At 38.1% G+C, this 16,078-nt stretch overlaps 1 long non-coding RNA gene across 1 annotated transcript; it reads right to left on the bottom strand.

Annotated features, from left to right (window-relative positions):
• Positions 1-2,877: 2,877 nt before the first annotated feature.
• Positions 2,878-3,776, bottom strand: LOC119781009. Its single transcript, XR_005280484.1, has 4 exons — positions 3,676-3,776; positions 3,474-3,535; positions 2,996-3,398; positions 2,878-2,906 (listed from the first exon to the last, which is right to left on the bottom strand). It is a non-coding gene; the product is annotated as an uncharacterized LOC119781009 (long non-coding RNA).
• Positions 3,777-16,078: the final 12,302 nt, after the last annotated feature.

Below are 16,078 nucleotides of genomic sequence, written 5' to 3'. Positions count from 1 at the left end.
ACTGTGTCAACGCCTAGTAAATTATTGATATCTCAGCTTCTGTAGCAGATAGAACTCAAAATATATTTTATCTTTGAAATTCTTCCAAAAAAAAAGTGAAAAGCAGTAATCAAAAAAAAAAAAATTCAACCTTTTATTTTTTCCATATGTGATCATGTCTTCATTGAGAATGTGCAATATAAAACGTTTTTAAAATAAAGAACAAACATTACATAAATAACTATCTGATGATTACTTATTAACAGTATTATTATGCATAATAATCTATATGTCTGTGTTATAAATTGCATACAACTTACCTCCAGATGGTCACAAATCTGTCCCGGTGTCGTGCCAAGGTAGTTATCCCTGCCAAAATTTGTATCCCCTCGTCGGGAGCGCGCACGGAGTAGAAAGAACAACCCGAGTTAACTCCGCGTCAATTCCAACGTGCAGAACTTCAAATTTTAAAGGTTTTATGTGTATGAAAGTTGAGCTTTACTGTTTTATTCTTTACTTCACATGTTATAGCAGAATATCGCCAGTGATATTGATTTAAAACTAATAATAAAACACAAACGTTTGCTTGAAAGCTGGTCGCTGACAGCAGTGTCTACTCCTCCCTCTGAAAGCAAACAGATCCTTGTTCTTTTCCTCACGTTCATTAAAAAATATCTCTCATTGTTTCACAGTGTCCAAATGTTCTCATCCCATTGAAAACTGTTGTAAACCATATACTTGTAATAAAAATGAAATAGAAAATGGAGTGCTCGTGTAATCATTAAAGACTATATGCAGAAGGAAAATATTTTTTTCCTGGTTAAAATTTAGTACTTAAATCTATATTTGTGTTTATAGTAACGTACAATTTATCTATGTTGTACTATCCTTAATAAACAGTTTGTCTTCTAACATCAGCCATTTTATTTCATCCCATATTGCCAGAACCAGCAATATGGGATGAAATAAAACCTGCCGTAATCTGTTCCCCCTGTCTAAATCAGGCAAAAAAGGTCCCAGTTTTTCCATTTTTGGCTTATAAGCATCTTTTATGATGACAACTAATCCCTGAAACTTTGGGGGTGATTGACCTTTATTTCTCAAAGTTACAAGGGGGGAACAAAACCTGCCGTAATCTGTTCCCCCTGTCTAAATCAGGCAAAAAAGGTCCCAGTTTTTCCATTTTTGGTTTATAAGCATCTTTTATGATGACAACTAATCCCTGAAACTTTGGAGTTGATTGACCTTTATTTCTCAAAGTTACAAGGGGGGAACAAATTACGGCAGGCCACCTGCCGTAATCTGTTCCCCCTGTCTAAATCAGGCAAAAAAAGGTCCCAGTTTTTCCATTTTTGGCTTATAAGCATCTTTTATGATGACAACTAACCCCTGAAACTTTGGGGGTGATTGACCTTTATTTCATCCCATATTGCAAGAACCAGCAATATGGGATGAAATAAAACCTGCCGTAATCTGTTCCCCCTGTCTAAATCAGGCAAAAAAGGTCCCAGTTTTTCCATTTTTGGTTTATAAGCATCTTTTATGATGACAACTAATCCCTGAAACTTTGGAGTTGATTGACCTTTATTTCTCAAAGTTACAAGGGGGGAACAAATTATGGCAGGCTACCTGCCGTAATTTGTTCCCCCTGTCTAAATCAGGCAAAAAAGGTCCCAGTTTTTTCATTTTTGGCTTATAAGCATCTTTTATGATGACAACTAATCCCTGAAACTTTGGGGGTGATTGACCTTTATTTCTCAAATTACAAGGGGGGAACAAATTATGGCATGAAATAAAACCTGCCGTAATTTGTTCCCCCTGTCTAAATCAGGCAAAAAAGGCCCCAGCTTTTTCATTTTTGGCTTATAAGCATATTTTATGATGACAACTAATCCCTGAAACTTTGGGGGTGATTGACCTTTATTTCTCAAAGTTACAAGGGGGGAACAAATTATGGCAGGCTACCTGCCGTAATTTGTTCCCCCTGTCTAAATCAGGCAAAAAAGGCCCCAGCTTTTTCATTTTTGGCTTATAAGCATCTTTTATGATGACAACTAACCCCTGAAACTTTGGAGTTGATTGACCTGTTTCTTAATTTACAAGGGGGGACAGGCTTTACCAGCTGAGATTTTTAGATGTAAAAGTGTCTTTATGGTAGTTACTGAAGTAAAATTAAGCTGACAGCACCTACTCACTGCACGCTTAAGTAATTGTAAAGTGTGGAGCCTGTAACGTAACCCTTTAGGGTAATAACTGTCACGAGGACATCTAGTAGTCTAACCCAAATGCAGAAATCACTCAGGAGGAAGGGAAAAAGTTCAAAGGTTTATTTACAATAAAGTACTATAATCACAGGTTCTGGGTTCTGGCAGACAGTAGCAAGTGGGTTCGCCACTCAGGAGGACAGAGAGGTCTGAGTGATCCGGATTACTTGCAGGTTCAGGAGGACAGAGATATATTCCTGTCCAGGGGGGTAACGGTTCTGCTGAGGGGGTGTAGAGATGATCCAGGAATATTGCTGGTGGTTTGATGTTCAGGTGAATTTCTGTTCTGGAGTGGAGCAGAGCTGCAAAGAGGGAAACCTTGAGGGTCCAGAGGCGAGTAGGCAGACAGAGGGCTGAGGGTTTGCAGAGATTGAGCTGAGTGCAGGCAGGAGGAGAACTGAGAGCTTGGCAGAGGCAGTCTGAGTGCAGGCAGAATCCCGGTTGAGCTCTCTCTCTCTCTCTTGAGGACTTGGCTGAGGCGGAGGCAGAGCTTACTGAGAGCTTGCAGGCAGATCACAGACTGAGTCTCTCTCCAAGTAATCTTCTGAGGGCGGGCAGGCAGATACTCACAGAGGAAGCTCCCCAGAGTTCGACAGAGAGCAGGCAGGCAGATAACCAGCAGAGATAACTCTCCAGAGTTACTGGTAGTCAGGCAGGATCTATCTGTGAGACAGAAAGGGGAAACTGGTTCAGGCTTGGTTCATAAAAAGTCAGAAGACTCAGACAGGCAGGTTGGCTCAGGTTTTGCTAACCGTTACTGGCAAACACTTTGGCGCTGGAGTGGTCTGATGAGGAGATGAAAGACAGGTGAGGCAGGTGAGCACAAGCCCTCAGGAAGGAATCCTTGGCGCCCTCTGGTGGGCAAGCCTCCGGATCCCAACAGGCAGCACAAGCCCTCAGGAAGGGATCCTCGATGCCATCTGGTGGGCAAGCCTCCGGATCCCAACAATAACAAATAGTAGCAAAAAATTGTAATTCAAAGTTTTGCTTATAACTTCTCAATAAAAAAAAAAAAAAATTATTACAAGATAGAAACATCATAATAGAAACAACTTAACAAAACTATTGACATGCAAAGCACACGTAATCCTCTTGGGGATCTGGGTTTCCAACACATTGAAGGTGGTACCATCTGAAGCAGTCGTCACACTGAATCTGTTAAAAATAGAGAAAGAAATCAGCATAGAAAGAAGGGAATTCTTACAAGCACCTGGCAATATTGTCAAATACCCAGATGTCTTCAGTGTCCGTGTTTTTCTCGCCACAAAAGTGACAGAGGTTGCTCAGGTCATCTGTAAGACATACCAAAATATGCAATGAGCCTCAATTTTTTTTGACAATATCACATCAAATAATACAATGTTAATGTTTCCAATAGTTAAAAGCAAGATACTAATCATGTAAGACAATCCAAAGGTAATTGAATACATACCTGTGCTGAGAAGGAGAGTGGTTGCAATTTTCATCCTGTGCTTGTTTATTTCTTTTTTAGTTGTCGGAAAAGAAATCTTTTCTTTTCTCAGGATTTTCTCAGCAAACTGTAAAAAGACATTAGATTTTTTTTTTTAGAAAAAGACATTTTAAATGTCTTTACAGACATTATATTGTACATTGCTAATAGGCGAAGCAGCTTGAAACTAATCTAGATATTATAAGTTACATATATGAATCTTTTCAATTACACAGATATGTCTTTTTGTACATAACTATGTATTTTGCATATTTGGATGCCTGCCTTCAAGGTGAAGAGTCCACATGATGTGCCATCTGTCTGTTTGGGATGCATAACTGTGTCACAAGTCCACCTGGAGATGTTACATCCCATTTTTCGCATAAATGCCCTGTAAACACATTTAAAATTTTAATAATGCATGACTTTGCGTTTGTGTTATGCAAATTTGAAAAAGAATTATTTCAATATCCATCCTTTCAGTGGTCCAGGTTTTATTTGTTTGTGTTTTCATGATACATTTCAGTTTGAAATAAACATTACAAATTTTTTTTAATGGGGTCGTAATTGTGCTATTGTTCTGGACTTTTGGATCAACCTTGTACAAGAACATAAAGCTTAAATTTTTAATGTACCTTACTGCGTTTAGAGAAAGGTTCATACTGTACATAAGTGTAAGAAACACATTGAAAAAATAAGCCTGCATTACTATTTAATCTCTGTAATGTAAATTGTGACATCCACAAAATTGGACATTATTCACAATAACATTTTTCAAATCAGGCTTTGTAAGGAAAGATATTTTGACATTTCTTGATTTTTCCTTGCCTTGTAGTAGCCCGACATGTCTGTATGTCCTGTTTACTCTCTCCTAGAGGATCCAGAAACACCGACCGCTTGTCTTGTGGGTAGATTACCTATGATTAATTTGATTTAATAACAAAAATTCCTGGAATCACTCACTTTTGATCAGTGTCCTCTTCACATTAACAAAATTACACTTATTGACATTTTCGTAAAGGAATAATGAACACGGAAGGGTTAATTACCACTAAAATCCAGTGATGATGCTTGTTCACAATTCCCAGAATTACACCATATTCCATTGGTTTTATCTAAAATGAATGATGTAACATGTTAGTAACTTCATTATAACAGCGATGAAACATATACCCAACACATGAATAGAAAAACAAACCAAAACAAAGATAAAAAAAAATATATATTTTTACTAATCCAAATGATAAGTGCTAAATCCTGTTTAGTATTTATTTGAAAGATTTCGGAAGCTCTGGGTCAAGGCAGCAGTTATCTAAAAAACGTGTGTTTGGATAAACAGATTGAGTCGTTTCTACTTGATTATTCAAATGATAAAGTTTTCCCATGTGATGTCAGCCTATGATCAATAATAATACAGGTCTTTTGAACAAAGCTTCTGTAACTTGTTTAAGGTTTCATTTCTCAGTTGTTGTTTTTTTTTCTTTTGCTCTGTGTTGTGGTGAAAATGTATATTATTTCTTAAAACATTCGTTTTTATCTTCCGTCTAATCTATTTTTTTGCATTATTGGTATTATGTACTCATTGCTATAGTTTGTTAGTTATTTATTCTGTTATGATTAGGTTTTATTTTCCATGGCTTCAGTTATCTAGAGTTCCTTTTTTATCCTCTAGTTTTTCACTTGGTCATTCCTTACTTTGTAGTCATTATTTTAATTCACATTTATCCTTATGTTACTTTCTAGCTTTAGTTGAACCCTGTTTTCCCTGTTTGCGGTTTGTTGTTGCTCCTATTGCCAGTTATTTCCTCTTATATCCTTCTTAGCTTTTTCTAAACACACTGGCTCATAATTACCTGATAACACCTGTTATTGTTCTGTCTCCCATATACTCTCCGCCTTTGCGGTTCCTCTGTGCTTTATACTCTTCTCACCTACAAGACACCATCTCTACCCTGTGTCTCTGCTCTTGAGTCCTCCACAGAACCAGATAGCTTCTAACCAAATATTTTTGACATTATATAATGTGTTCAACACATTCAAGTAATTCACTGTCACCATTGAAGCATTTACATGATTCTCTGAGGACAAGGTTCCAGCTTTAGCAATAACAGTTTTTCTTCACATCATTTACATGTTGTGAAAAGTTGATTATGAGATTTTACATAATTTTCTCTATTACTACACAAACCTTGTGTCGCGGAATCTTCCCATTCCATATGGATGTCATTGCAAACGTGTCAATGAAAGTTGATTTTGTAGTTTCTGCACAATTGTAGTCATTTATAAGGAGGTGAAGATAAGCGTTGATTGACTGTTCATAAATAAAAAAGCACATTAGTCAGCCATTCACAGACTAAAAAAAACATATGTTTTTTAAGTTTGAAATTAAACTTTCCATTTTGCAATACCTCGCTTTCCAACTCCATGTCTGGACCAAGTTGCTTTATGTCCCAGTAAAAGAGCTTATAGGCACTGATCTTTGAGAGTAACACATTGCATGTTTTTCCACCCCATGCCTCAAGTACATCTGGATAAAAGAGAAATGGTGACACATTAAGATCGTTATACATGAACAGTTATACATTTATAACTAATCTGTTACACTTCCCATTGTGACTTCAATAGATCTAATCAGTTAAGGTGCAAAGGATTTAGTTCCCCTGATATATGTCAGTAACGCTTTGTTTTACAGTACAACTACCATTCTGTCTAACCATTTATAACATGGTAATAGCATAGCAAATTACACTATAAACTTTATGCATAATTTTGTGCTGTGCTTTAAGTTCTAGGCAGACAAGAAAAAGTCAGACTTCTTAAATGTCAATCCGTTATTACCAGCTAACGCATTCATTTCCCTAACAAAAATAAATGAATGTGTTTTTATCCAGTTATATGCAGTTTATTACTTGAAATATAACAGAAAATGATACCTAGAATACGGCATGCCAATTTTCTTACCTATCTTATTTATATGTAACTTCAGTTGAGTTATATAATGCTTTATTTACCTGATCATAGGTTAAAACTTAATTTGCAAGCCATTGGTAGGTGGTGGGCAATAATAGAAACATTATGTTAACTACAACCTTATGGTAATTACCCAGCAAAAGTCTTCATTGTTACATAGCAATGAAACATGCAGGCAATTACTTTATTATATACATTAATTTGGGGTAATTACCAGATAAAGTTTTTATTGTTACCTAGTAATATAGTGTGACTAACCTGTTATTACATGCTTTTTGATGTACTGTAAAACAAAGTTTTACCTATGCATCTACATAGAAAACTAAAATTTAAACATTAGCTGTAAATTTTCATTTACATTTGTTCAAAAATATAACTATTATTATTTAAATTACACCAAAAAGTTAAAGACAAACTACAAAGAATATATTCTTAGAATGACAGAAGTTTTTCTTCATACATTTTTCTGCATCTGCTTTGCTGTACTTTGGAAAAGACTCAGATTTTGAAGGAGAATCGTTGGCAGCAGCTGAGCATGGTAGAGGAGATGCACAGGGTGGAGGAGAAGGGGATGGTGGAGGAGCAGCGGTGGCAGCAGCTGAGGGTAGTGGAGGAGATGCAGGGGGTGAAGGAGATGAGGATGGTGGAGGAGATGGCGATAGTTGAAGAGATGGAGATGGCGGAGGAGATGGGGATGGTGCAGGTGCAGCAGTGGCAGCAAATGGGGATGGTGGAGGAGATGGGGATGGTGCAGCAGTGGCAGCAAATGGGGATGGTGCAGCTGTTGTGCAAAAATAATGTCCTGCAGATAATGAATAGATGGTTAACTAGAACTGGAGTTATAGTTAATTATTATCCTATTCAACATCGAAGGCCAAAATCAATTTAGTGTTCTTAGGTGGATAATTATAGCCCTGAGTTATCTACTTACCGGTTGTTGATCCACAACTGGAGGGTTCCGGGACCGGCTGTTAAAATCCAGGTATCCACCAGTCTAGTGGCCCCGGTTAAGTTATCAGCAAAGCTATAAAATTATCAATAAAGAACCTTCTATCTCTGTTTATTCGCACTATTACCAAAAGGAATCGAGTTTACTCTGAGTGATTAACCCTCCGTTATATGAACGACCAAAACCACTACAGATTAACCAATGATGTCTTTATTCTAATAATTCAGGATTACAGAAATCTAACATCTATGCAAACACTACACACTACTAGAAAAATAAACACGAGGTAGATTAAATGACTAGTTCAAAAGAAAAATAAAAGAAAAATCGAAGATAAGGAATTAAACGAGATAGAAACAACAAAATAACTATTACTGGCGTCTGAAATTGTCCAAAATATGCCAGATATTAATACATTCATTAATGTCCGCTAGCAGCAGGTATCGTGCAATTGATCAGTGTAAACTAATACATCCAACTTAAAATCAGCAAATGATTAAATGCATTAACAAGCAGCAGGTGTAATGATAACAGTGCAATCGATCATGAACATTAATACATCCAGCTTAGTATTGGTAAATCATTGAACATGTATTAACAATAGCAGCGTTCAGCAAAAACCCCTTTTTGCCTGGCAATGTAGTGATGTGTGTGAATGGTTGTGGCTAAATGGGGACCACCCCCCTTTGTTCTCCACGCGGTGAGGGGAACAAAGAGAAATGGGGGGGGGGGCGACCTGTGATCAAGATGGCGGCGACCACGGGACCCCACGTGGCTGAATGTGATAACTTTATCTCTATCTCAAAGCAGAAACAACGGAGAGGACAGGAAAGCTAAGAAAGAAAGAACAAGCACACACTTATTTTAACCAAATAAACAAACCCTTAATCAGCACAGATTAAAAAAAAAAGGAACACCAGCATTAATTAAAAACCCTAAACTGCCTTTCTCTCGCCTGAGCACAGCAATTCTGATGCATCAAAAGAAACGTAAATTGATTTTACTGCGAGATGCGTCGTCCGAGGGAGGTTGGCATTTCCACGGCAACCGCAGCTTGGTTTCTGTCGGGCAGAGGTTCTCGGCCACCGGTCCGCCCCTCGGGAAAGTTCAGTCAGCTCGGGCCGCGGCAGAGGGGTTGATCTGCTCACGAGTTGGAAGGGAGGGATTTCAGGAGGTGATCTTAGGAGGTGATCGGCAAGAGAGCGTCCTCTCAGCCGATTCGTCCAAGGAAGGGGAGAACGAAACTCCGCGGTCAGCTTCAAAAGGCTTTCTATCTCCCAGTCAGCGCGGTTGCTATGCACGATGGAACACTGCGATCCGTGACTTTCGATGCAGGAAAATGAAAGCTACTTCCAGTCAGCTTTCTTCTGATATTTCACGTGAAATGGGCCTCTCCTGACGGGCTGCAAACCCATGGAAAAAGAGAAAGAGAAAATGTCTGCTTCTGGCTTTTAAACCATGTGTGACACGGGAGCACTTCCTGTGACAGTATCGGCTGATTGGTCTGTGCCATGTGTGACATGGGGGAACTTCCTGTTGGAGTATTCGGCTGATTGGTCCATTTGAGGTGGCCGCCTCCCACAGTGGGCCAGGTCTTCTTTGTTCTTGTTTTGGAGGGAATCCTTTGTTCTCCCTTGTGGAGAAGAGAAGGGGGATGGGTTCCAGGTGGCTAACAAGGGGGATGGTTCAGCCCACTGATTTAGCTCCATGTTGGTAATATACCTCAACACAGCAGTGTCAGCAAATGGGGATGGTGGAGGAAATGGGGATGGTGGAGGAGATGGGGATGGTGCAGCAGTGTCAGCAAATGGGGATGGTGGAGGAAATGGGGATGGTGGAGGAGATGGGGATGGTGCAGCAGTGTCAGCAAATGGGGATGGTGGAGGAGATGGGGGTGGTGCAGCAGTGTCAGCAAATGGGGATGGTGGAGGAAATGGGGATGGTGGAGGAGATGGGGATGGTGCAGCAGTGTCAGCAAATGGGGATGGTGGAGGAAATGGGGATGGTGGAGGAGATGGGAATGGTGCAGGTGCAGCAGTGGCAGCAAATGAAAGCGGTGGAGGGGATGCAGGGGCAGGAGAAGATGCATGTGGTGGAGAAGCACTGGCCAGAGAAGCAGGGGGAGTAGCACTTTGTCTCTTTTTTTTTAAACCCCAGTGTGGCACTCTTGCTGTTGGGATTTTGACCAGTTTAAGATGATCTACATTTACTTTTTCGAATATGACACCATTTGAATCCTTAATGTCTGCGCTTTTGTCCTGGATTGATATTACAATGAATGGTCCTAGATAGTTGGCCTCAAGCTTCCCTCCTTTTCTTTGTTGGCTTCTTATGTTGGCTCTCAAAACGCTGTCACCAACTTTAAGGGTTTCAGCGCTTGTTCTGCTTTTCATCCTTTTCTTCATCTTGTCTTGTGCTTTGCTGACATTGTCCCGAATGACTTCCATTAGCTGTTCATGTTTTTCAATGTCAAGTGCCACCTCTTCTTGTCCGACAAGATTCTCCACACTGCTGTCCACCTATTCAACAAAACAAATTTGCTGTAACAAATCTTACAACTGTAATATTTTATAAAAGAACATATTACAGACAGAAAAACTTCTAAATTGATCAAATTAAAGTCAATTCCTTGATAGCTCTTAAGTAAAACTGAGTTTAATAAAGAGCATTATTTGTAATTATGATGGTTTTTGTAACTGGTAGAACTTATACCAACCATTAACTGCTCTGGAATTTGTGATGGGTAACGAGCCTCTCTGCCAAACATCATGAAGAAAGGAGAGTATTTGGTGGTCATCTGTTTTTTTGTTCTAATTCCAAACATAATGGCGTCAATATACTCATCCCAGGTGTCCGGATTGTCCCCCTACAACTTTACAGAGGGCTCTGACAGCATGAAGAAACACAAACATTAATTAGCATGATCTATTTGGTCATGTAGTGAAGACGTTGAATGAAAGGCAACCTAGTTTTATGGAGAAGCAAAAGTGACAAAATTTGAAAAAGAAGAAGACATATATTGTGTGTTGTGGATGTTGAAATGATGGAAAGAATGGGTTCATCAAAGCCCCCCTTCTTACCCACAATAACCATACCAGATTATTTTGAGGTCATTAACTCACTTTATTTTTAGGTGAATAATTTTAGTTTTTGGGTGGTTTCTTTATCTCATTTATTTATTGTTCGAGGGTCTATTTCCTTTAAGTATATGAAGTGGTGTAGGACCATCATTAATCGGGGTTGGGCATATGTTTTTTTTTTTTTTTACCAGAACAGGAGAAGCACCAGGAACAAAGACAATGTTGATCTGTATTATGAGTTTGCTACCAGGATGACTAAACATTACAATGCAGTCTTCAATTTTTTTGCATTAGAATTCTTTAGAATTCTACATAAACAATATAAGCCCTGTGTAGTCATGGCTTGTTTGAATTTTGGGACGTTTCATTTAAAAAACTTTCACCAGTATGATGTTCTGTCCACCTTAAACTTTTGCCAACACAACAAAAACAGGTTGTTGCCGCTCAAGATAAATAACATAGAGAACAAAATGAATGTAAAGGACTAATAAACAATAAAAACAAAGCATCTTTATATACAAACAATGCCTACATAATGGCAATGATAAACAAAAAACATGCATGTTTTTAGGTCAATTGAAATCATGGCCTTGAGCCCAGGAGCTGAAAGCTGCATTGGTAGTTCATGCTCTCAAGGCCCAAATTAAGTTTAATATTATGTCTTTTCTGCTGAGGAAAGCAGTGGTACAATAAATGTTTGTACCCACATGCACAGGGATTGATTGTTTGATTATGCTGTTGTGAAATTCTAATGTATATGTCTTTATCCATTTGTATTAATAGCTGTAACATTCATAGTGTGAGGGTGTAAATATTAATTGTTACCTCTGAATTGTGCCGTTCATCCGCTCCATAAAGCCATTTGTTTGTGAATGGTATGGTGAACACAGGCTTCTTTGAATGTGTAGCATTTCACAGATGTTTTTGTTCAGCTGCACAAACAAATTAAACAACTTGAGTGTAGTACATTTCAATATGAAGGAAACCATACACAGGGGTTAATGAATTAAATATAAAGAGGTCATCATTCCCACAGTAATGATCTGTATAGTATTGTATAAACTGAACAGTGGAGAAACATAATGACATTGTTCGAATTATCAGAACTCTGGTATATTCAATTGAATGTGCTACTTTTGTACGCCAAGAGTTTGTTTCACATGGAAAGTCCAGCCATTAACCAAAAACTTACATCATGAAAAAGAACAATCTTAGATGAAATTCTGATTTTTTTTTTCCAGTGCAATACCATTGGGAAATTGTTTCCATGACTTTGCAAAAAACTTAATTAATAGAAATGGTATAAGTCAGCGTCCAGGAATAATGTCATGTGAGGTACTTACCGAATTGACAAATTCTCTTCCCTGGTCAGTGAGAATCCGTTTTGGACATTCAAACTGATACACAAATTTGATTAAACAGGTGGTCACTTCAATGGCAGATTTTGTCTTCAACGGGTAAGCTTGTGGCCATTTGGTGAAGTAATCAATGAAGACGCAGAGATATTGATTTCCGTTTTTGGTTTCTGTTAATTTTCCAATCAGATCCATCCCAACTAGTTCAAACGGTTGAGAAACCTTAAAAACAAGGAGATGCAAAATAATTGTGACAGAAATAATGGGTTCAGCATAATTAAATTAATATTAAATACAATTATCAACAATTTGTTGTTGTTGTTTTTTTTTTGTGAAAGTGAACTAAAATGGTTACTCTGCAAAGGAAGAACGTTGCAGATGTACATCATTGCACAACACTTACAAGAGAATAGGAGGACAAAGAAAGCCAGACAAAAAAGAAAACATTAACATTGCAAGGTGTTGCAGTAATCAATTGGACTACACATAATCATATGTAAATTTTTTCCTGGAGATTATTGAGATCTCAGGTAAAAATGACTCACCTTTATTGGAATTATTTCAGAAGGTTTTTTTATTGTATTTGCATGTGTCTGACAAGCTGTGCACTCGGAAACCTAAATTGGAGGAAAATTTAAAAAATTAAGTTAATAAGCAACCCTTTCAAATTTTGAATTTATAAGAAAACAGTGTCATGCATTCTGCACATTAAAACAAATCAGAGTTTAATTGTCGTAATTTTATGAAATGGGTCTATTATTTTTACCCACCCATTTAATGATATCTACTGACATCCCAGGCCAGTAGAACCGCTTAGAAATGGCTTCGACAGTTTTTCTTTGTCCACAATGTGCTCCAGTGGGGCTGGCATGAAAATCTGTGAAAATCAAGTTTGCCTCTTCTTTTTTTTTTTTTTTTTTTTTTTTTTTTTATTCCTTTTTCTTTTTCTTTTTTTTACCAAAGTCGAAATCAAACCTACGCCCTTGATCAATAGGATTGTTTTATGTACTTAGAAAATGTAAGATTCAGGTTAAAGCGAAAGGTTGATGTGCCACCAATCAGTAGATCCAACTAGTTCTTCTTTTTCCATGTAAGCATAACTTTATGCAAAAAATCTATCTATTAAATCTAGAGTTTGCCTCTTCTGTTCCACACACCACCTTGGTTTTGACGGACCTAACCCTGCCTTTGTGACGCCAGTACACCAGCTGGCCCCCTAAAGACAAAATAAAACAATACATTACATACAATGTATTATATTTATTATAACCTTATATGAATAGAAAACACTTTTGTAGATGCCATTTATGGGGCCCCTCACCTTCTTTGCGAAAAGAGTTAAATTAATTAAGAAACGGACTAATGAGTTATTACTCCAATGCTTCCCTAGAAGCGTAAGGTGGAAAATAATCACCACGTCTCTCAATGCATAAAACTTAATTGTTATTTGTTTTAATATTTTTGTAACACAGGTAGTGAAAACTTTTATAGCTTACCTTCAATGTCGTACAGTGACGCTTGCCTTCGAAGAAGAAATTTTTCTTTCTTGGTAAAAGAAGGTGGATATTCCCCTTTTAATTTATAGGCTACCACGCGTTTGTATTCCTCTTTATCCATTAATGCACTTTTTTCAGTAGGCTATTACTAAGACGTAATAAAGTAATTTTAGCGGTTTCTGTTTTGAGCAAATAAAGGTATGGATAATCCTTCTACGCTGATGTATTTCTGACTTTTCGTATTTCGGGGTCATGAGGAGTTCATTATATTGCTGGTCATTTGAACCCACACACTTTATTTTTTTATTTTTTAAACAATACTTTATTGTCTTTTAGAAACAAGACAAACAACAACAATTCAGCACAGCAAAGTCTAATGCAAAATATGAAATGTCCAGCAAAATGTCCGGTATATGAATTTCAAATACACATCATGGTCAAAACCTATACTCCATATGATAAATCAAGGAAAAAAAAAGATAAACAAAAACAATCAAACATAATGTTTAAAGACAAACTGTGATCCCCCTTTGTGTAATAGCTCGGCAAGCTCACTAGGCAGATGATCAAGCAGAGGCTGCCATACTCCATAGAAATCATTACAATTTCCCTTTATAATGGCACTGAGGCGCTCCAGCGGAAACACCTTGAACGTTTCTCTGTACCACTGTGTCACAGAAGGGGGCTGTCCCCGAATCCACTGAAACAGTACGCAACGTCTTGCCAAATGTAAAAGTTTACGGAGTAAAGTCATTTGTGTTGAAGATAGAGAAAGCCCTTCTACAGAAAGACCAAGAATAAACAGCACAGGGTTCAGTGGGACTGTCTGGTGAAATATTGAGCGAAGCTCTATAGAAACGTTATTCCAGAATCTAGCAATTATAGGGCATTTCCATATACAGTGGTAGTAAGTCCCCACATCTGTATTGCACTTTACGCACAGAGGGGAAATTTTAGGGTGAATTTTATGTAAAAACTCTGGGGTACGCTGCATTCTATGTAGAATTCTGTAATGGCTTTCCCGAAGTCTGTTACAAGTAAACATTTTCTTAGCAAACCTAAAAGCTTTTGACCATGCTTCTGAGCGAAGCTCAACTTCCAAGTCTGTTTCCCACCGAACCCTGGCCTTATCAGTTGTAACAAAATTCAAAGACAGTAATTTCCCATAGCACAGAGAAATGAATTTCTTTTTAGTGAGTGCATCTTCATTAAATTTAAGAAGAAAACTTTCGATAGGGTTCAAAACAGATTGGTTGACTGGGAATTTAAGAGAATTTACAAAGTGTCTCACTTGCAAAAACCCAAAAAAGTGTTTTTGTGGTATATTGTACTTAGTTTGAATTTGTTTAAAGGACATAAAACTACCCTTTTCAAATAAATTACAAACAGATCTTATCTTTTTGGAATGCCAATCATCAAATACACTAATGCCCATACCTGGAGGGAAAGCCTGGTTCCTAATTAGAGGTTGCAATGCACTAGAAAAACCTCTTCTTCCAATGTGGGCAGCAATATTATGCCAAACCTTGAGTGCACACATCAAAATTGAGTTATTTCTCACACCCAGTGGAAGTTCAGCTGACTCAATAGATAACAGACTAAGAAGAGAAAGGGGGTCACAGCACCAAGTATCTACAGGTGGCTCACCTAGATGTAAAAAAGAATGTAACCATCCTGAGATTATCCGTACATGGCAAGCCCAGTAATAATAAAGAAGGTTAGGAAGAGCCTGACCCCCTTCATCTAAAGGTAATTGTAAAATCCCCAATTTTAGCCTAGACTTCTTTCCGTGCCATATAAATTTAGAGAAACACCCCTCGATCTCTGAAAATGTTTTTTTTTTGGTGATTCTAAGAGGCAGCATTTGCATAGGATATAATATTCTAGGAAGAACATTAATTTTGATCAAACTTATTCTACCCATCCAAGATATCGGGAGGTCAAACCACCGATTAAGGTCATTTTTGATTGAGGCCACAATTGACTTAAAATTTAACTTGTATAGCTCTGTTATGTCCGAGGACACCCTGATGCCCAGATATGTAAAACCTGTGAATGACCACCTGAAAGGAAAATTATCAGGAGTGTCCCATCCCCCCTGGTCACCAAGTGGCAAAGCTTCTGATTTATCATAATTTATTTTGTACCCTGAAAAAAGGCCAAATTGATTAATAGTGGATATTAATGCAGGGATAGATGTTTCTAGCTTAGTGACAAACAGTAACACGTCATCTGCATAAAGCGAGATTTTGTATTCAGTATCTCCCAAGGTTACTCCAGAAATCCCAGAGTGGGTTCTTCTCTTGGGCAGTCGTGGGTGAGCGGTTAGGGTGTCAGACTTGGATCCCAAAGGTTACCAGTTTGACTCCCGACCTGCCAGGTTGGTGGGGGGAGTAATTAACCAGCGCTCTCCCCCATCCTCCTCCATGACTGAGGTACCCTGAGCATGGTACCGTCCCGCCACACTGCTCCCTTGGGGCGCCATTGAGGGCTGCCCCCTTGCACGGATGAGGCATAAATGCAGTTTCATGGTGT

This window comes from Cyprinodon tularosa, unplaced genomic scaffold (genome assembly GCF_016077235.1).
Source record: "Cyprinodon tularosa strain WSP-4 unplaced genomic scaffold, ASM1607723v1 ctg1032, whole genome shotgun sequence".
Lineage (NCBI taxonomy): Eukaryota > Metazoa > Chordata > Actinopteri > Cyprinodontiformes > Cyprinodontidae > Cyprinodon > Cyprinodon tularosa.
The sequence above is the reverse complement of the archived record's forward strand: the minus strand, read 5'-3'. Positions and strand labels throughout refer to the sequence as shown.